The sequence below is a fragment of the Hyperolius riggenbachi genome, chromosome 12 (assembly GCF_040937935.1).
Source record: "Hyperolius riggenbachi isolate aHypRig1 chromosome 12, aHypRig1.pri, whole genome shotgun sequence".
In the NCBI taxonomy this organism is placed as follows: domain Eukaryota; kingdom Metazoa; phylum Chordata; class Amphibia; order Anura; family Hyperoliidae; genus Hyperolius; species Hyperolius riggenbachi.
The window spans coordinates 109760700-109783946 of record NC_090657.1 but is presented as its reverse complement, the minus strand read 5'-3'; the positions used below and the strand labels follow the sequence as shown (position 1 = coordinate 109783946).

Here is a 23247-nt window from a genome sequence, read left to right as displayed (position 1 = left end):
CGATCTGCCTGGCGGATCAACTCACCCTCCATGATGGACAATCTCATTGTCTGTCTCCCACCCGCTGCATGATGTCACTCAATTTGTCTTGGAACAATCAAAAGTTAATACTGGCTTGTGTTTACTAGGCCTTGCATGGGTATTAGCATAAAGGAAATCAGAACTGGGGCTTTCATTATTTTTTTTAAAAAATGCCAGTGTGGTGGTTTTGGAGCAGAGCTAGTGGAGTCAAGGTCGATCTGTAGAGTTGCTCTAAATCAGCAATTTGATGGGTGTTAGAAGATGACCAGCATGACAGCCTGGGAAATGGCAGTCCTCCTACCATGTTCCTCTCTGCTCATGTTTCCTTAGGCCTTGTACACATGGATGAGGCATATCGCCCAACAGTATCTGATAACTCGGGCACCATTGCAGGGCTGAGGCTGCAGGCTGGCAATGTGTTCTGTTACTTTGCTGTTGGGGCGGAAGTGCTGATGGAGCGGCGTGGATGTGATGTCAGGCGAGAGCCATTTAAGTGGGGAGAACAATGCGCCAGGGTGAAGCAACCAACCAGGTGAATTGCTGGCCAAGCACTCGAGGGGGTTGAGGGGGGCTGCTGTACACACACTGGACTCTCCACAGAGTTGGTCATCTAGCATGTGTAAGAGGCTTCAGTCTGTGTTCATACTGGTGGCCTTGGGAAATGCTAGGCATTTACAGGTGCTCCTAGCACGCACTGACTACCACTGCCAAGCAGTTTTGTTAAACAGTTTGCATTTGAAGTAGAAGTGATCAGTATACGCTATAGAAATACTCCTGTATGAGAATTCCTGGAGATTATTATTATTATTTAGTATTTATATAGCGCCGACATATTACGCAGCGCTGTACAGTGTATATATATATCTTGTCACTAACTGTCCCTCAAAGGAGCTCCCAATCTAATCCCTACCATTGCCATATGTCTATATTATGTAGTGTAAGTACTGTAGTCTAGGGCCAATTTTAGGGGGAGCCAATTAGCTTATCCGTATGTTTTTGGAATGTGGGAGGAAACCGGAGTGCCCGGAGGAAACCCACGCAGACACGGAGAGAACATACAAACTCTTTGCAGATAGTGCCCTGGCTGGGATTCGAACCAGGGACCCAGCGCTGCAAGGCGAGAGAGCTAACCACTACGCCACCGTGCTGCCGTGATGCAAGATTACATCAGTTTACTGATTAGTAAGTCTCTGAATGGCTAATGTGACACTATGCTGGGAATATACAATGCGTTTTTGCGGCAGATAGATAGTTCGGTAGATCATTTCCGACATATTTGAATTCACTTTCGATCGTTTTACCGCTCGATTCCTGATAGAAGTGAATGGAAATTGATAAGAAAGAGAAAAGAATCACGCAGGAAATCGAGCCGAAAAACAAATCGAAACAAGATCGAACAGCAAATGAACCGCAAAAACGCATTGTGTTTTTCCAGCATAAGATTTACTGCCTCTGTAGTCTGAAACAAGTGAGGTGTGATGCCAACCAGCTAATCAGAAATGTACAAAACAGTCACCAGCTGATCATATTTTACTTCATCTTTCGTTTTGGTAGCATAAAATTGTAACCTCCACTGCAGAACATGTATAGTGTGATCTTATCCTCTTGTTCACTTACCATCATTTGTGCCACCCTGCACTGCTCCTTGTTTGTTTGCCTAGTGTCCATTTACTTTGATCACAACTAGCCCTGTTCCTCACTACCTTTCAGCTTAGACAGCGTACCACCCACATCTGCTATGGCTGTTCCACAGGAAGTACTGATGTTTACTTCCTAAGTCACAGCAGATCACGGTGACAGATATTTTGGAGGCAACGGTGCGCTGGAAAACGCCTAAAGTACAATTTTTGTGGAAAGACAGCATATGCATTACCACAATTTCAAGTGGCATCATTTAAAAGAGTGTTTGGCTTGTGTTTGGTTTATCGTAGGGCTTAGCTAATGGTTCAGAATGATAAATAATGCTCCAAGTAAAAAATGAGTCAGGCCCAAGTTGAAATAAAATTTCATCATAGTAGTTCTACAGATTCTGCTGTGTTAACCAAGTTAAACAATGAACTGTCCACTCCAAGGCTGTTGCCGTTGATCCTGCTCAATGTGAACCAAGCCTAAAGAGATTTAGGGCCCATTCACACTTACAATCGCAGAACGCCGGCGATTACCGCCGGCGTTCTGCGGGAGTGATTTTCCCGCGATTAGCGCGGAAAAATCACTGGACACTGCGGCGGTTTTGGAGCGATCACGATTAGCGTGCTATGCACGCTAATCACGATCGCAAATCGCGGAACGCTCGTCGCCGGCAAACCGCTGCATGCAACGCGGTTGCGGTTATCGCTAACCGCAACCGCGGCAGTGAGAACACGGCCACTGGCTACAATGTGTAGCGGTTCTTGCAGAACCGCTAGCGGTTTGCCGCGAGCGGGAATCGTGCGATTCCCGCTCAGGTGTGAATGGGCCCTTAAAGTGTGACTGTCGGGCATAAAATAAAAAATCAATTCTTTACTTTTATCTGGTAAACAAGTAATAAGGATGCTAATCAGGCATTCCAAAAGTTAAAATCTCTATTACTTTTCTTGTTTATAAATGATCATTCCCCAGTTTACCTGACTCTTATTTGTTACGTTGCCGCACAAATGAAGTTGCAGGGCATGCTGGGTTGTCCTTTTTTGCTTCTGTACATTAGTTAAGTCTGAGGGGAAATAAAGAAGCAAAAAAAGACAACCCAGCATGCCCTGCAACTTACTTTGTGCGGCAACGTACCAAATAAGAGTCAGGTAAACTGGGGAATGAGATTTTAACTGGATTGCCAGGTTAGCATCCTTCTTACTTGTTTACCAGATAAAAATAAAGAATTGATTTTTGATTTTATGCCCGACAGTTACACTTTAAATACCTTCTGGTCTTTCAGTTACCCAATTAAGGCCTAGTGCACACCAAAAACCTCTAGCAGATCCACAAAACGCTAGAGGTTTTTGAAGCAGATTTCAGAGTGATTCTAGGCATGTTTAGAGACGTTTTCTAATCCCGTTCTCAATGGGATTTCCTGCATAGTCTGATCGCCAAAGGCGATCGGAGTGGGTGGGGGTATACCGCCGCTCAGCTTTAAAAAAAAAAAATTAAAAAAAAGTGCGGCGCTGCCTCCTTGCCGTATTTTTTAGAACGGCAAGGAGGTTAAACAAAGTGTGTATGATGATCTGCAGATATCATAGACTATGAATGCATTTTGCAGGAACGGATCTTTTGCAGATACTGATCTTTTGAATGTCTACAGCATCTTTGTGTGCAGCATCTTGCAAAGATTTCTGTCTGATGGGGAGTTCAGCTCCATAGAATAGACTGTAGGTATGGCTCTCATACTACATGGAAGGGGGTAAAATTGATCTGTGATCTTACATTTTCCAAAGACTATGGTCTGATGTGTGTATGTGGCCTAAGTCCTGTACACATGCTAGATGAAAATTGTCAGAGTGCCTGCTGAGGATCCAGTGTGTATACAGCATATCTGACCCCTGTCAGCTAGTGATCCACCTGGCCGATTGCTAGGGCAGAGTGCATTGTTCTCTACACTTACCCCACCCGCCGTGTGTTGTAATAACAGCTCTGCCCCCCCCCCCCCTTCCCGCACAGGAACAGAACATGAAGCGTCTGTCAGCCATGTAGCCCAACGGATTGGGATAGCCTAGTAAATTTTATTTGAGCCGATGCAATGAAAAGTAACATCAGTTAGGCTTTGTTCACATCTAAATCTGCAATCGCTGATGCCAGCGTTTTGCGATTTTGTGAGCGATTTTTTTAGCGGCTCCCGGGAACTTCCCTGCATGGTACGCTTTTTTGTAAAGCGCTTTTCAAAGAGCTTTTGCAGAGCGATTTGTTTTGTCACTTCCTGACGCAAGACAGGAAGTGAACTCTTTGACCTGGAAAAGAATAAATAATGTATTTATTTTTAAAAGCGCTGGGGAAATAGCTATGCAAAGCACTTTTTTAAGCATTTTGCGATTTCACTATACCTTCCATTGAGGCAAATCGCCCCAAACGTGGTACAGGCAGCGTTTTGGAGAGCGGATCGGAATTGTACCGCTCAGATATGGACACTCTCGTAGGGAATCATTGCACAAGCGCTTTTAGAGTTATTTTGCAAAAAGCTAGTGCTTAAAAAAACGCCCTAGGTGTGAACAAGCCCTTAGAAGAGAAATAGTTGTGCATTTGTTCACAATATTCTAGGATGTCGCATTTCGAATTATTTAAGTGTGTCTTTTTATGGGCTCCATGTAATTCCCAGCTCATTGTCAGGCTGTGTTCAGGTGGACCTTACAAAGGAAATGAAACCTCACATTCCATCATTATGGTGTTTTGGTAACATTTGTTAGTAAGGTTGTAAAGCACTTCATGGCATTTGGTAAGCTTTTGTTTCATTTATCTGAGGCCCTTTGGCAGCCCCTTTCTTTCCATATCCTAGAATGCTGCTGCCTGGGGCATTGTGGGAAGTGAACTGTTGTCTGGTATAGGGAGTGGTTTTCTTTTGTTGAAACCAGTTGTTCCCAGTTGTTACAGCATTCTGCAGTGGACAATTGAACACATTTTGCTTTTGTTTTTCCATGGATACCTATACAACTATGTCTCTGGCACTAAACATACTACTCCTTAGACGTTCCATGTACAGTAAAATAATTTCTTGTGTAAAAGCTCGTACACACGCTTGATCACCTCACCCGATGGGCGGCTATCTTTTTTGACACCACAACCCCTCCACATCACGTCACACCTGCGCTGCTCCGTCATCCCCCCCCCCCCCCCGCATAGCAACAGAACGCGTTGTCTGCTATACAGCTGACACACCTCTGTACTGGCCCAACCAGCGATGTCGCTCAAGGGGATCGGGTTCCAATTGGCGACATATATCAAAATCATCATTTTGGGTATCCTACTTAACTGAAGCAGCTTTAGAAAATCGCATCGCAATCATGCCACCGTATGAATAAATTTAGACTGCTGAGGAGGAAATGATAGAAGGCATCAGGTTGCCATTGGTGAATCCTGTAGACTTTTCAGTTACTTTACTCTGTATGATATTTTTTGTGAGTTTCTTTTAAAATGTTATTCTTCTACAAAGAACTACCAGAAAAATTATAGACAGACTTTAAGACCTCGTTCACATTACAGGCGTTGCATGTTTCGGCAACGCGTGCAGGAGGCAGACGCGCACGAACATCAGAAGTTCATAGACTGCACTGTCTGATGTTCCCACTGTATGCATTCTGTACCTGTGCGGTGTGCGAACGCATGCTGCACACATTTTTTTTTTTGCGAAACGCGAGGCCGACAGTGAATTGGATCAGCCATGCAACGCATACAAACGCAGATGGCGTGCGATCATACACGTTGTGTTCGGATCGCACAGCCATCTGCGTATCATAATGTGAACGAGGCCTTTATACTATCCTGACATTTTAATTTTCCATAGTCAGTATTTTTCTTTATTTTTACATTTTTCAGCATATAAAATGCACTTATGGGGAGAAAAAATCCCTTCATCTTATATGCCAAATACAGGGAGTCCCCGACTTATGAACACCTGCTGATATGAACCACTGACCCGCCGCAATGCCGGGGGCTCCCTGAATTGTTCCCATGTGTCCTCCTTTGCATCCCCTCCTCTCCCTGTGTATAGTTATAGTTACAACCAGCGGCAGTATGGCTCACCTGATCCAGTTGCGATCAGAGACCTCTCCTCTCCCACACTGCTCCCCTAGTGCAGCTTCTGCTAATCACGTCATCAGCAGAATTCGGCACTTGGGGAGCAGTGTGGGAGAGTAGAGGTCTCTGCTCGCTGCTGGAGCTTATGGTTCAGGTGTATGGAGAATACAGAGGCGCCAATAGGATAAAATTCAATAAAACGTTTAAAAATGTTCTGGTGGCGGTGGTGGACCAGCCACACACAAACAGACAAAAATGCTGTTGATTGGAGAAACAACAATTTATTCACATACTCCTAAATAAGAACTGCAACGCGTTTCACGGGCAACATCCCGCTTCATCAGGCAAAGATTGACCGGAGTATCAACACAGCTTTGAGTCCAATGATAGCTTGGCACCTCTCACAGAGCAGCATTTTTGTCTGTTTGTGTGTGGCTGGTCCACCACCGCCACCAGAACATTTTTAAACGTTTTATCGAATTTTATCCTATTGGCGCCTCTGTATTCTCCATACATTAAGTCGACCACCCTTGGTGGAAGGGTGACAAACCCTCCTTTCTTCTTTCCACAGAGAGCGACATCTTAGTCCTGAGTGGGGTCTGGCTTAATCTCCCCACCTGCTTATACAGTGGTTGCTTAAGAGCAACCCAGGTTTGTAAGTATAATACTTACGTTTTATTTTCTTCTGGTTTCATTGACATACTACACTATATTGGGCTCTCGGTCTCCATTTATGGTTCAGGTGAGCTATGCTTCTGCTGCTTGTAACTATTCATAGGGAGCGGAGGCCACACATGGGGGACACACTTATAAAGGATGCATGAGATACAAGGGGGACACAATAATTGGGGGAGAAAATCTACAAGACACTCCTGGACCTTGAACGCACCAGGTTTAGTATATTTTTTTCCTTGCTTTTTGCCCTAAAAAACCTGGATGCATCTTGCAGTCCAGAGCATCTTCTATGCCCCAAAAAAAATGTTTTTTTTTCTGTTTTGTTTTGCTTTTATACTCTTTTGTGTTCTATTTATGTGTCTGGTGAAGCAGGGGAGGATCTGCAGATGGGAGCAGGTAATAACCGTGTTTTTGCTGTTGTGTGTGGTGGGAGTGCCTTTTGTTATCTAAAGTAAGCCTTTACCTTCCAGGGCATCTGGAGATAAACAAGTGACTGGTGTCCTCCTTTTATCTCTCCCCTCTATCTGCTAGCCCGAGGGGGAGGTTCCAAATAAACAGCTTCATTACTCCCCCACTGTCAGCACACACATGGGTTCAGTCAAAGTTCTGCAAGCTTTATGTACACATGTCCCTATGTGGGTGTTTATAATGTTCTATGTGTTTGTTAACAATGGTGTTTGCATTCCTGAAAAGGACCTATTTTTATGCCTGTTTATGTTCCCCAAGGAAAAAGGAGTATTCAGTTGTGGTATTCTTTAAACTATTGCTTGAGTAGCTGGATTGAAGCCAACCTGTGGAAATAAGACAGAAGTGGCCAGACTTATGACCCATTTCTTGGTTCTACAAAGCTTTTCATAAACAGTAATAAATTCCTTTACTGAAATACTCGGTCTATAAAAATACACTCTAGAGCACCAATACCAAAATGACGCTTTCATTTTTATGAACGCCTTAGTTAAAGAGATGTTCCACTTTTGCTGAGTACATTTCAGCTTTCTTGAATTGCTTGATGTGTGTAGACAGCTATTCCACAGTGTCCTTAACAGGAACCCAGGGTGTGAGAACTAGGGTGTGAGGACAGCCAGGTAATGTGCATTATTTAAAAGGAAACAAACATGTCAGCCTTCATGTCCATCTCACCTCAACTTCCCTTTAACAGAAATTGAAAAGTGTGCTTTCGGTGGATCACTTAGTGCACGTGTTGAAAAGGAGTAACAAGGACACATGCTCTATGTTATTGATTATCAATGTATTATTGTTATCAATTTATTTGCAATAAATATATAAAGTGATTACTCAAACAGTATAACAGGAGCTCATATAAAAAATAAAAAGTGCAAACTAAACTACCTGACCCTTTTGAAAACACTGTGCGCCCCAGGGGACTTCCTGTGCTGTTTGTATTTTAAACACACTGCTGAAAAGTAGAGGGGTTTGTTTTTTTGTTTTTTTAATATTTTAGTGTCCAGGCCCTGTAAGGCATGCACAGCAAGAAGCAAACTGAAATCAAATACCGTAATCATTTTAAAAGCCTTAAAGGGAAGGTTCAAGCAAAAAAAAAAAAAATGAGTTTCACTTACCTGGGGCTTCTACCAGCCCCATGCAGCCATCCTGTGCCCTCGTAGTCACTCACTGCTGCTCCAGTCCCCCGCTGGCAGCTTTCTGACCTCGGAGGTCAGGGCCGAATTGCGTACATTTTTACACATTCCCGCTAGTGCAGGAACATTAACGCATACATTTTTACGCGTTAGTGGTGCAACGCGTACATTTTTGTTCCTGCACTAGCTGGAATGCGTAAAAATGTATGCAATGTGGCCCTGACCTCCGAGGTCAGAAAGCTGCCAGCGGGGGACTGGAGCAGCAGTGAGTGACTACAAGGGCACAGGATGGCTGCATGGGGCTGGTAGAAGCCCCAGGTAAGTAAAACTCATTTTTTTTTTTGCTTGGACCTTCCCTATAAATAATAAAACTGTGCCACTATAGTGTCCTCCTAAGAATTTTTTCCATACAAGTGGCATGAAAAATTAGCCGGGTAGGGGAAGATAAGAGAATACAGGGCCGGCGCTTCTCTGCACAACTCTGCTAACAGCAGAGAAGGAGGTGATCCGATGACAGCAGTGAGCGGTGCTCACCAAAACTAGCCGGGTGGAGCACCCGGCTAAAAGAGCCTGGGGAGAACACTGCACTAATACATGTCAGAGCAGTTTAACATTCTTTCACACACTAGATTGAGATCTGCCAAGAACCTAGCACATGTACAGGTGAATCTCAGCCCAGAACCCAGCGTGTGTACATGTGAAACTCTGCCAAGAACCTAGCATCTGTACAGGTGAAACTTGGCCAAGAACCTAGCATGTGTACAGATGAAACTCGGGCATGAATCTTGCATGTGTACAGGTGAAACTAGGCCAAGAACCAAGCATGTGTACATGTGAAACTCTGCCAAGTACTTAGCACGTATACAGATCAAACCCGGCCAAGAACCTAGCATGTGTACAGGGGAAACTCAGCCAAGAGCCTAGTATGTGTACAGGTAAAACTCAGCCAAGAACCTAGTATCTGTACAGGGGAAACTCAGGGAAGAACCTAGCATGTGTACAGGTGGAACTCAGCCAAGAACCTAGTATCTGTACAGGGGAAACTCAGGGAAGAACCTAGTATCTGTACAGGTGAAACTCAGGGAAGAACTTAGCATGTGTACAGGTGAAACTCTGCCAAGAATCTAGCATGTGTACAGGTGGAACTCGGCCAAGAATCTAGCAATGTGTACAGGTGGAACTCGGCCAAGAGCCTAGCAATGTGTACAGGTGGAACTCGGCCAAGAACCTAGCAATGTGTACAGGTGTCTCTTAAGGTCACTGAAAGGAAATGCAAGCTGAAAAAAACCACTTTGATAGTCACCTATGGTACAGGAAAGGCTCTGAATCCCATAGAGCCTTCCCGATCCTCTCTCCGTTTCTTCATTCCACTGCTGTCACCCTAGTGAAATGATTAGATCTTCAGGTCAAACACGTCTTTGGTGCAGGCAGCATTTGGAAGTACTTTTGTCCCCAGCTGCTTCCAAAGTCGAGTGGATTCGAACTGTACATGCCCGAGTCCGCGCTCACGCATGCACAGTATGGAGTCTGTCTTCAGAGGCACTCAGGGACATTTCTGAAAGCATTTCAAAGTGTCCCAAAGGTGCGTAATTTCAATGGGTCACAGTGGTGGAGTGAGGATTTGGAGAGAGGACAGGGAAGGCTCTATGGGATACACTGCCTTCCCTCTCCATAGCCATTTTTTCAGCTTGCTTCACATTTACTGATAAAGGTCGAGTGGATTGTGGAACTGTCGCACTAGAGATTGGATCCTGATCCGTATGGGCGTACACTTAATCTGGCAGTACACTATTCAATCGACGAAGAACTGACCAGAAGATAACGTCTTAACTGAGCTTTAAAGTTTTTGGCCGACAGCTTGGGAGCTGAATGCTGTACAAACACCGCATTCTGCTATACCAGTTTAGGTAAGGTCTGTTATGAGTTTAGAATATGGTCACTTTATAGACACAATGCTTGTCTCTCTGCCGCAAAACTGGTTCTGTTTTTTTAAGAGAGGTGGGTGGAGGGCAAGCAGGAGGCTGCTGTGGGAACTACTGTAGTGGACAGGCCAGTGGGATTCAGTGTGGGGGAGAACAACAGCACTGTGGAACATCTGTACTCACAATAGTGAAACTCTAGCATGTGACACAACCTTACATGCGATTGATATCAGATCCTTGGTTCTTTTTAAAAACTACATTTGTCAAACTTAAGGTTTGATCCCTCGAGCACTGCTCCGGGCTGAGTGCTGTACAGATAGACAATAGCACAGGACATACCTGCTTCCGGCAGGTGGAGTAAGGAGGGGAAGTGTGCACTCAACCGAGATGATCTGGATCACTGAGATCCAAGTTTAATATTTCATGTGTTTGAGCCGTTGTTGAATTGTGGACCTGTATGCAGATAACACATACTGGGGTTGATTCACTATAACAAATAGCGTGCCTTATCAGAGATAAGTTGCCTTATCAGAGTTAACATGCTTTATCAGAGTAGCATAGCGAGCACTACAAACTTATACCTGCTAATTGGCAATGACGAGAGCTCCACTTGTCCTGCTCTGAGCCCCAGCGAGCCCAATCACTTTAAAGGACATTATCCCCGCACTTTGATTAGCCCAATAGGCTGCCTGTCACTTGACAGGAAACTTGACAGGCAGCCTATTTGGGCCAATCAAAGTGCGGGGATAATGTCCTTTAAAGTGATTGGACCCGCAGGGGCTCAGAGCAGGACGAGTGGAGCTCTCATCATTGCCAATTAGCAGGCATAAGTTTTTAGCGCTGACTATGCTACTCTAATAAGGCACGTTAACTCTGATAGGGCATGTTAACGCTGATAAGGCATATAAACTCTGATAAGGCAAGTTATTTGTTATAGTGAACCAACCCCGTGTCCGGCATGCACATATTGAGAAGACATGAATGGAAAGTACACTGCAATCTAGGAACTGGCATAATGAAACCTTTCTGCATAAATGTGTTAAGTAGGGGGTGTTGGGGCAGCAACATGCTCTACATGTAATGAATTAAATGCTCTCGGATGCTCTTAGCTGTTTGTATCTCTTAGAAGCACTTCGTGTTTGTGTTTTTCAAGTGTTTGCTATGACTCTGGTGCTTTGTGCTGCAGCAGTTTCTTTTGTGTTTTTATTAAAGTGCCAGACTGAATGCTGTATTGATGTCAGTAGAGTGCAGCAATTATGGGACCAGGGTGTTTTTGCTTGTGTCGCCACAGCAGCATTTAATGATCTGAGCCCCATTTCTTGACTTTACAAAAGCAACAAAAGGTGATATCATCACTGTTTACTAAACTAGAATTGTTTCCTGATTTCAAGAGTCAGAGATGGTGACATAACTGCTAACAGAGTGCCTTTTGAAATAGGATATTTATCTATCATTGTATTTTGTTATGCCATTTTCTGAGGCAGTTTATTTGGCAGCTGTGTCTGTTTACAGGGCCTGTTTCCATATAATCTCTTGGCTAATCTTCTTTCTGAGAGTGGAACCTATGGTCTCCCTTTTAAGACACACCCGTGTTCTACTTGATTATTATTTTTTTTTTCAATGCCCACACACACATTAGTGTCGCCCGTCAGGCTCAATTCCATAGGCAGCACTTCATAGAAAGAGTGCTATACAAACACACTGCTATTATACCAAAGAGACATGTACTGTTGCTATGGGCAAAAGAGGAGGGACAATGGCACATGGCGCAGTGACTTTCAGCAGGCGGGGTAAGGAGGAGAGCAATGTGCTCCAGGGTCACCATCACTTATGGCCCATACTCACGGGCTGCAAAAGTGGCCTGTCGCCAGCACACGTGAGCGTGTGCGCGACAGGCCGGCAACAGCTCGTCGCCAGGTCCCTCCGCATACACACGGTGGAGGGACCTGGCAACTAATGCGACGGAAGCTGTCGCTGTTGTCCCTCCCCCCGCCGGAAGCGCCGTCTATTTGCTATCATGTTGCTGTCGCTAGTCCACTTACTCACGCGGACTAGCGACAGTTGCGGCGGAGATGTGGCGGCGACTGTCGCCAGGCGATTGACAGCACCAATCGCCTGGCGACATCAGCGACGGGCGACAGTTCTGGGTGCTCGCCCGTGCAAAGCCGCATACTGCAACACGCGCGCGCCGCATGTTGCGGCGACAATTGTAGCCCGTGAGTATGGGCCATCAAAAAGGAGCTGTCAGCCATACTATCTCATAAAAAAAACACATATATTAGTAGATAAATACTTACTCTATTTACATAACATATGTATTGCACTGTCCTTGTTTTGATTTGAGTGATTTTTCTACAATAAAAAAAGAGAAAATCCTTCTTAGAATTCTCCATTTTAACTGTGTCTATCTTGAAGCCAATACTGATGTCATTTCATCCCTTACTCTCCTTTGTCTAATTGTGTATGCATTGCTCGCCCTCCTCTTAGTCTTCAGGCACTCTCACCCAGCTCTGCATTGTCTCAGCATAAGAAATATTGGCCAATCAGAGAGAAACAGAGGTGTGGGAGGAGGGAAAGAGGCTTCAGCCAATCAGGCTGCATTAGTTAAGTTTGAGAGGAAAGTAAAGAAGTAAAAAAAAAACCCAGCATGCCCTGCAACTTCCTTTGTGCAGCAATGTACCAAATAAGGGTCAGGTAAACTGGGGAATGATCATTTTTCAACAAGAAAAGTATTAGTGATTTTTAACTCTTGAATTGCCTGGTTAGCATATTTAATGCCTAATACACACGATATGATTTTCCGTGCGATAGATGGATCAGATAGATAAAATCCGTCATGTCCGATATTGCTCCCAATCATTTCCGCGCTCGATTTCTCATAGCAGTGAATAGAAAAAGATAAGAAAAACAAATGAAGATAAGAGAATCGAGCGCCGAATCGAGTGCGTAACCGTGCGGGAAAAAGATCGGGTCGCAAAATCGCACGGAAAATCTTACCGTGTGTACCCAGCATAATGGCTTTTTTTCTGAGCTGGACAATGCTACTGCATCTGCACAAGCTGCCGACATGCTCTCTTTCGGGGGTCCCAGCACTGGAACCTGAGCAGGATCCAGAGGTTTCCCCCTCCCGAGGGAAGTATCCCTAGGGGCACTTTTTTCACTTTAGGGTCACTTTAAATATTTGGCTTGCCAAATCACACTGTTCTGCAATCTGATTATGTGTAAGCAGATGCAGAGAATTTATCCAAGTGATGTGAAGGAAAACGATTTAATTACAGGCTGTAGCCTGCAATTAGTTAAATGAATGGTTATACTTATATAAAGAAAAAAAAACAGAATTTCACCTTCAAATTTTAATTATTGCGCAAGGCGTGATCAATTTTTGATTTGAGTCTGCTTTAAACTCACTTAGGTCAGTTCAGTATTGGATTACAATAATTTTCACCCATGTAATGCACATAATGCTATTCCTAAAAGTCATTTTATGCGGGTTGCCAGCATCTAGTTACAGACCCTAATGCCCCATACTCACGGGCAACATTTCTGGCCTGTCGCTAGCACACGGGAGCGTGTGCGCGACAGGCCGGCGACAGCTCGTCGCCAGGTCCCTCCGCATACACACGGCGGAGGGACCTGGCAACTGACGCGAAGGAAGCTGTCGCTGAAGTTCCTTCCCCCGCCGGAAGCTCAGGGTATTCCCTGCTGGTTGCTGTCGCTAGTCCGCATACTCACGCGCGAGTTGTGGCGAAGTTGCGGCAACTGTCACCGGGCGATTGACTGCGCCAATCGCTTGGCGACGAGCGACGGTTCGGGGTGCGCGCCCTTGCCACACCTCATACTCACGGGCGACCTGTTGCCGCAACACGCGCGCGCCGCATGTTGCGGCGACAATTGTAGCCCGTGAGTATGGGCCATTAGTCAGTTGGTGGAAAGGAGGTACAGACTTGGGGCCCAGTGTAACAAGGAGGAGGTATTGAATTACATGGTGTCTACAGAATACAGGCAACAATGTATATCATCAAAACTTGGTAAACACAATGGGCACAATCCAGTTTACTTTTTCTTCCAAGTTTTCTCCTAGGAGATATTTTCACATCATAAATAAAATGCCTTTTTACGCCACCAGCAAGCAAGAAAACACTCAGAATAATTTTGACAGGTACTTTATCACCTACTTTTTCACCTACTGTACTACCGCAGTATTTTACACTTTATTGTTCCAGATTCACTAATACTTCCATGCATGCAATAGAAGGTCGGTAATTTACCAAATATTGTTGCTTCAATTCATTAAGACATGCTGAATTATGTCTCACCAGCTGGTGAGTAGGTCAGGCAACAAACTGTGATTTGTTCACTGCATGTGTGGTTCCTGTGTCAGTTTTGTGAATTACAAGAGTTCTTGCATCCCTGTAGATGTGCATCAGTATAGAGGTCTGCACATTTAAAGGAATACAGAAAAGCCTTTCTCAATGTCGTCGTCTTCTGCACCAGTATTTTTTACTTTTTGTTATGTCTCACTGGCAAAGGCATTGGATCAAATGGTGTGAGTAGCAGGAACAGAAGACTCTTCCTGTTGGCTGTCTGCCTTGTCTATCAATGTTATCACATGCTAATTGTCAGATACCAGCAAGTCCAAATAGGTCTGAAAACGCCAAACATTTTACTTGCTTTCCCGAATGTTCTAATCTTTGTGAATTGAGGTATTTGCAGCACCAGTCAATAATTTACCTCACTAGTCGTTAATTTTACTTTGCAGTGCGGTAAATAGGTTTAGTGAATTGGTATTTGAGAAGATGTGCAATAAATTCTCCCGTTTTATGCATTACCGTATGCGAAGAGTTGGATCTGTAGTTGGGTTGCAGCGGTTCTGATATGGCAAAACGTGTATGACATCTGCTGCACTGGCCAGCAGCCAGCCTGTGGCGTGTAGCTTCAGTATGTGGCCTCTTTGATAGGTTTAGCCGTGATTGAGTACAGTTAGGCTAGGTCCACACTAGACCCAGTTGCAGGACGGACACTGCAGTCCGGATCCGGGGAAGATTAGGGGAAGTACCACCGTACTGCAAACTGATGAAAGTGCATCAGTTTTGAATCAGTTTTGTATCAGTTTCCGTTTAGGTTTTTCCCTGACAGAAAACGTCTCTATCATTAGGAAGGAGTGGGAGGATTTTTTGGGACAATCATAAAGCTCAGGCTATCCGTTTTCACATCAGTTTTTTGCCTGTGAAGCTGGAGAGTTTTTTCATTGCTTTCACTACCCCTGCGTGTATCCGTGGTCCTGATCCGTTGCGTGAAAATGCAGCAGGTCCGGACCTTCCGTTCAGGTTTTGAAAACGGATCCCTGCAAACGCAGACGGATCCATTTTTTACTTGGGTGAGGCTGGCTGCTATTTTAAACATTAGTATCCGGGACTCCGTTTTTCATCAGGTTTGAAAAACGCAGCCACGGATATGTTTCCGGACCTAGTGTGGACGCAGCCTTACTGGAGAGGACAGGCAGCATGGATTGTCTCCAAATGCAGATTTTGTGGTTAGGTGTTAACACATGAATGTCTTGCCAGCATCCTCCACCCTTTACCAACCCTTTCCTTTCTTTATAATGAGTGGCCCTCCTCCCCCCCCAGCTACAGATAAGACAGGAATCTCTGGACTGTGTGCCCCCTGACCCCAGTTTCTTATCTAGATCAAAACTAGACAGACAAGTGACTTGGAGAAGTCCAGAGCAGGATATTGACACTAGGACATTATCACAGCTTTTAATGGAGCTGTAATGCAATAGCCTCAGTGGGGTAGTGTTATCATAAATTCTACTATATCTCAGTTTTATTTTACATCAAACAAAGTTGTTTTCCATTTGGCCGATTCAACTTGAAAAGCATTGTGAAAAGAGTATATATGTTTTGTTGTAGTATATACTATTAGAATCAGATTTCACAAAGTATTTTTCAGACATTTATAAATACCACAATTGTAAATTGGCAGTTCTGGATTCAGAATGCAAAATCTCTCATTTTATTTACTTTTTTTGTGTTAACTTTGCTTTTTATTAAGAATAAGGCATATAGGTGAAACAACATCCAACTGAAAGATTGGCAGCGACAAAATTCAGACCATCCTCTAATTACAAATCACTTGAATAACAATTTTTCGTACATGCAAACAGTTGTTTTTATTACGTATTTTTGTTGTTTCATGATACAGTATTTTTTAAACTGTTGTAAGTAGTTTGAAACATATTACATGCATGTCAAACTCATGGAACCTGTTTGTAAGTAGAGGACCGCCTGTACTACAGTTACATGTGAATTAATCCTGAAAAGGAGACATAACGTGAAAGCAGCAAAATTTAACTCAAAGAAAGGCAAGGCTGTAAAGGTGGGGCAAATCCCAGTGTTGTAATATCAGAGGGATAGATTGAGAGAATTAAATGTGAAAATACCAGTACTCAGTTTTATTTTTTTATGATTATTTTTTTTTGGGGGGGGGGGGGGGGTGCTGAGAAAAAAGCCAAGACTTCTGCATTCTGATTTAAAACTTTTAAACAAAATTGCTGTTCCGGCAGAAATAATTATCTTCCTCTATGTTCCCTACAGATCTGTATCCATTCACTTTTCTGTTCCTTAATGCACTCAGTTTCATATAGTAACTCTGCCATTAGAAATGTACATATTGAATATTCTTCTGTTTCTGTTCACATCCTCTATACATTTGGTTAAAGCGGACCCAAACCAAACATTTTTTTTAATTAAAAATATATTTAGTTGCACCACTCTGACACATACAAAGATAAATAAACACTTCTTCAAGTATATGAGCATTTCAGTGCATTCTTTTCACCCTTCTCTTTTCATAACTAGGTTTATACTGGTGGCAGCCATTAGCAATTCCTCCATTGCCGGACACCACCTACTTCACCAGTTTGCCGGATTTTGTCCCGGCAATTTGAAAAGAAGGGAGGGGTTTCTCCAATAAATGTAAAATATTTTATATTTGTCATCATGCAGCTGAAAAAAGGCTGCTATTTATTATTATAATTTAGAAAATAGATTTTATTTCTGAAATCTTGTATTTTTAATTTGGGTCCACTTTAACTTGTTAAAGTGAACCTAAAATATTTTCTTCAGTTTCCCAGCTGCAGAATCAGAATCGCGTTTATTTCGCCAAGTACAACGGGGGTTGTACCCGGAATTATTTTTGGCACAGACAGGGTCGGAGATGGTACAAACACATGCATGCAATCCAACATATACAGTCAGGTACAGTAGTACAAGTAGCATATACCTATATATACAGCACACTAGCTATAATAACGGACGTGTGGGGAAGTCTGGAGAGCTTGGTGAGGGGAGCAGCCGGTGGCCATCTGCCGGTGGCGCTCGCTCAGCTCCGCAGCAGCTTCAGACGCCCTGCCGTGTGTCCTGGAGAAAAGTGGACAGCGAAAAGAAAGAAAAAGAGAAGGATTAGCTAAAGAGACTGAGGAAGGAAAGAGAGAATAGAAAGAACCAGGGCAGAGGAGAGAGGTAGAGTCCCCCCCAGGGCTGCAGGATAAAAAGAAGCACCCCAGGGTCCGCCGAAACAGTCCGAACAGAGTCTATTCCCATGGAAAGTCGCCAGGTGGTAGTCATCCGGGCTGAGTGGTGGAGCAGGCAGACCGCTGGTCCTCCCGGCTGAGTGGTGGGCGATACGAGCTTCGGCAGTGGCAGATGACCCTGATAAAGGCTGGGGGCTGCGGCTGGAAAGGACCCCCCTACCACGTGGGAGACCCGACAGGAAGCGGCGGTGGTAAGGCCTTCTGCACACATGGAGTGGCGGTGGCTGAGGGGCTGGCTCAGAACAGCAGCAGAAAAAGCCCGAACAGCTGATCAGCTGTCGGCCCTCAGGCGGTTTGTGCAGCCGGTCGCACCGACCCGCTGGAGGCCTGCATGGCATTGTCCCCTGTGTGTGCGGAGGATGGTGGCCTCTCCCCTAGAAGCCAAACCTGGTCGTCGGGCCTCAATTGCTGCATGGGGTCGGTGGCTCGGCGCGGATGGTGTCCCTGATGGTCCGGGGGCAGCGACGGCAGATCAGCTGAGCTCCGTGCTGGCTAAGCTCCATGCTGCACGTGGGCTCCCGAACAGCTGATCCTCTCCGAGCAGCTGGTGACATGGATACCGCTCACTTGCCCCGCAGTCCGTGGCTGTTGCGGGGGCCAGACTGACTCCGCCGATGCCCTCCGCCTCGTACCCCAGCACGAGACGAAGCCAGAGGTGAGTGGAGGGAGAGACCTCCTCAAAAGGGAGAAAAAGGCCGGAGCCCTGTGGCCGAGGCGTCTGAGTCCGGCGCCATCTTGTGTTGTGCAGTAGGGAATAGGCATGATGAAGGCATTTATTTATTCATTTATTGTATTTATAAAGCGCTAACATATTGCGCAGCGCTGGACATTAGCTAAGGCTACAGACAATATTGAGGGGTGACTACAGTAATAAGACAATACAGGAATACATGCAAACCAGATCACGCAGCACAGCATGAGTACACGGTAGTGCTTGGTCAGTTACTGGATGGTAGCATGGAGATTAGGCAAGTCGAGTTAACTCAGATCCATAGGATGGGTATACGGTAATGGAGGTGCGTGAACAGGTAGAAGACATAAGGAGAAAAACCCTGCCCAAAGGCTTACAATCTAAAGGGAGAGGGAGGGACACGAAAAGGTAGTAACAGACCTTTTAAAGAATGGTATTTTGTGAGATCTTTTGCTTGGTGTTTTAGGCTAGTGCTGTGAGGGAGAAATAGGTATTGTGATGGTCTTTCCAAACTACAGGATTCATTTCTACATTGGATATTGACGGCGGTAAAAGTCAGTACTGGTGGCATTTACTGACGAGTGCCACAGGTGGCGGTAAACGTCATACATTCGTTTGTATGAACCGTCCCTTAGTGTAGAAATTTTGTTGTTTTTGTTTTGGTTAGTGGCTATTAAAACTTATTGGAGATAAAGCACTGTGGAAGATGTCAGCACTAAATAAATAACCTATGAATAACTGGCCCATAATGGAAAAATAAATATGCTAAATGACTTGACAGAGTTCCATTCTCGCTTTACTTTTGATGATGTAGCTGAGATTCTTCAAAATATTAGCTTCCATTGTGTCTCCACTCTCCTTTTTTCAGGGTGATTTCCTCTAATTACTGCATTGCAGAAGAATATAATATACTATTGTGCTAAGCAATGTGGCAGACAGATCTCTGTAGAATATAAGGGTTTTTATGTTGATATGCAACCATCAGACCTCATCGGAAACACAAGCGTTTTTTAAACATTAAAAATCCATTTTGTGTTTTGTTCTTCTCAATGAAATTGGATGACAAACTATATGTTGTAGTTATTGTGAGAAGTTTTGAATCAGGATGATACCATTTATTGGCTAACTTAGAGATGGATAAACAGTGAGCTTTCGACTTATAAAAAGCCTTCGTCGGACTGGTTATTGTGAATAAGTATTTCTGTGTCTTCATTAGAATATGTGTGTGTATTAAATCCAGCCTGTCAGAAGATAACCTCTGCCCTGGAGGCCGTAAAATAATGAATTTGTCCAAATGTCTGGATTTGTGCTGTCATCTTCTAATGACATCCGGCTTCCTGGGGTCATTTTCTCATTGCACTAATTTATAGCTTTTGCCGAAGGGAAAATATTGTTGTTTGAGCCTTGTTACCCTGTGACACGCTGATGTTTGTGCTGCCATGGTGCTGTGCTACACTTTCCTGAGAGGCAGCACCAGATACAAGTGTTATTGATGCTCAGAGCGTTAATATGATGTGAATAAAAAGACATTGCGTGCCTTCTCTATTAATAACGCTTAGCTTAAGTCTATACACTTTATTTCTGCTGTGATATTTATTGTGTAGAGCTGGAAGAGAACTGCAGCATCAGAGACTGCAGAGGGGAAATACTTCCTTTGTTTTTATTCTCTCCGGAGGTTGTACATTGTAGTGCTGGTGGTGTAATTCCCTTGGATGTTCTGTCTCTTTTATATTTATCTACATCTCTGACCTCTCAGGCCTGGTACACTGAGACGGTTTGCAGGTTAGCTCTTTCTGATTGATTTCCCGATCCGTAAACGGTCAGACGGCCCAGCAAAACCACGTTACACTAGAGTTCTTGCATCAGATCAATTGTATCCAACAAGATTGGTCAGGTTTTACTTATATCGGTAAGGTGGCCATACACACGCGCATTGATTTTTCAAGCCGATATCCAGCAGATTAAATTACCCGTATATGCCGGTGTATAAGACGACTGGGCGTATAAGACGACCCCCCAACTTTGCCAGTTAAAATATAGCGTTTGGGATATACTCGCCATACAAGACTACCCCCTCTCTGCATCCTCCATCCACCTGTCCCACCCCTGTTTACCAACCCCTTTGCACCTCACATTACCTCACATCAAAATTATTGTATCATAAAACATTTATCATAGGACATCATAGGACAATATAGGAGATAAACAGAACAACTGTATAAAATATTTACTGAATAAAAGATACCGGTAGTAGCAACTGACATTGCAGTGGAAGGGAACAGAGATCGCGCTGTGCTGGCCATGCGGGGACCGATGACTCCATCGCTGTAGCGTGTGCTGGAGTCATCGGGAAATTGTTGCAGGCTTCGGGCTTTCCATCTTGAGTTAAAGTTTCCAGCAATCCAGATGGCATATTGCGAACAGCCACTCGCGCGGGTAATAGAGCAGCTTCCTGGTTGCGGGTCACCTGACTGGTGACATGTGCACTCCACAGTCCGCCGGCAATCTCTTCCGGCGTAAGCACACATGCCACCATTGGAGCGCACAGCCGCACACGTCACCAGTCAGGTGACCCCCAAACAAGGAAGCTGCTCTATTACCCACACGAGCGGCTGATCGCAATATGCCATCTGAATTGCTGGAAACTTTAACTCAAAACAAAGATCCCAAAGCCTGCAACGTTTCCCGATGACAGCAGCACCCGGTTACAGGTCAGCCTAACACATGTGCTGACACCCGGCAGCCTGACACCCGGCGTATAAGACGACCCCCGACTTTTCAGGGGTTAAAAAGTCGTCTTATACGCCGGAATATACGGTACTCTGATCATATCTGGTAGAACTCAATGCTGCGGGCAGCCTGATCGAACAATTCTTGGCCTAAATCGATATAACCGCTCAACCGCATCAGATGGAAAAAATCGATCGTCGGCAGATCAACAGCGCGTACTGTTGCACTGCAACAATGCAATGCTGAGGTTAGATAGATTTTTAATGGATTTAATTCTATTAATTTATTCCTAGTTTGTGAAAGTAATAGATTCCTCTGAGATTAGATCCGAAAGGTCTAGTCGAATCTGGAGGCCATCTACAGTATAAGAAAATAGCTGCTTTTCCTACTTTTTATAATCCATACAATTATCATATTTGCTTTTGTGCACAAGTATTATTATTCATTTAGAAATTATAAGTTCCCAAAGGTTCAGTTTATTTACTTTGAAAGCTGCTGGTGCATTTTATTCATAACTGTTGTATTTCTGTTGTAAATGCAGCCAGTAATGATTTCTGAGCAGTGTTTCAGTTCAGGACTCATTAGCAGAAGTTTCTGCACAGTCAAAGAAAGTTTACTTAATTGTATCAAGTGAAGAATGTAAACACAAGATAAGCTTATCACCAGTTCAGATGCTGCTGCCCCCGCAGGAGAAAAAGTCAGTCCTTTGATTTGACCCTTTGAATGCTGTTTTGCTTAAAAAAAAAATTGAGTTATATTATATGCTGCAAAGAATTATTTAGAGCAAAGAAGAAATGCTGGGTTTCATTCCACTTTAAAGTACCATTCGTTATTTACTGCACATCTGCAGTATTTACTGCATTTTGAGTCTTTTGGATATAATTTTTTCTAAGGCATTTCCAATCATTTGGTTAAAAAATGCTTGTTATTAAATGATAAAGATTATTTTGATTGCATGTTTCATTGATCAGGAGGAAATGTTGCCTAGTGTGCAGGTATGTCCCCAACACCAATAGCTCTGATGGATTTGGCCAGCCATTACTGTAGTTCCCACTAATGCCTTCTCTCCTATCTCTTTCAAAGATGCAGAACGGCCTGCTAGGAGAAGTAATTCTGTGGATGGGGATATACCCATGTATGGATTTTCATTACTGTCTTCCTGTCCATCACTTCCTGTCGCGATAGGAAGAGAACAGATCTCTCTCATGGGGACAGAGACATACAGCTTTTATTTGTAGCTGGGAAGAGTCAGAACTCATGTAGACTGTTATTACCATACCTACCGTTAATTTCACATATAATCTGACTGAATGTTTGCAAAATCATTAAAACATGGGCATTTTCCAACTGCTTTCAAACTATATTTTCAATCCTACCTAATAAAACCTAAGTGTCTCTGCATCCCATGTCCCTGTGTGTGTCCCTGTGTTTGCGCTACTGCGCATGTGCCGCAGGGACAGCCATTGTTGGGGCAGGAGCAGGACAGCCAGACGGCTGGGCGGGCGTGTGCGTGCGGCAAGTGGTGGCGGTGACAGACCTAGAGCCCATTATTTAACGGCTAAGGTCACTAGTAGAGAAATAAATCTTAAGCACTCGGACAGTAATGTTTGTTCATTCTTGTGGGATTTCAAAATTCTAAAATATTTTGGTTCCTTTTTTTCTTAAACAATTGTAATGTAGACTGACTCATTAGATCAAATTGAGAAGCTTAAAAGACAACTACTGTGAATGTATTTTTTATTCATATGTTATTGTCACTTATAATAGGTTGTGAAAAAGGTTTTGGACTAGTCCATATCCTCATGGGGGATTATCAGGCATTTCTTTACTTTATTTACAAAAGCACTTAATAAACTGCAGTTGGTCAGTTCAAATATTGTGGGCTAACGAGCAGGCAGCGTGGCCAACATCTTTGTATAGATCATTTCCAGGCAGTGCTTTTGTAAAGAATAAAGGTGATACTGAGAATTCCCCATGAGGAGATGGAATTATCTTTGATCTGTAAGCTTTACTACCTACTGTGATGGCGACATAGGAAAAACATAGGACATAGGAAAGAAGTAATTAATAGTGCATTTTAGTCTTTGAGAAATGTACAGTTTAGATGTATGTATTTTCACTTTTATGATTTTTCTGGATAGTGGTCCTTTAAACATGTATTCTGCATTCATATTAATGTTTCTCTCATAAGATAAATTGATGCCCTTGTGGCAAGCCTTGACATGTTTTTGTGTATGTTTTCAGAGACTGTCATTTCCGCACAGTGGTGTGTTCAGCCTCATACGCTTGTCCCGCCAGTTTTGTGTGATTGGACACAGTACA

General features: G+C 43.8%; 1 protein-coding gene across 2 annotated transcripts in view; it reads left to right on the top strand.

Annotated features, from left to right (window-relative positions):
• The window catches only part of RARA (retinoic acid receptor alpha), a 217856-nt gene that overhangs the window by 122126 nt on the left and 72483 nt on the right, over positions 1 to 23247 (top strand). The gene's annotated exons all lie outside the window — the stretch shown is intronic.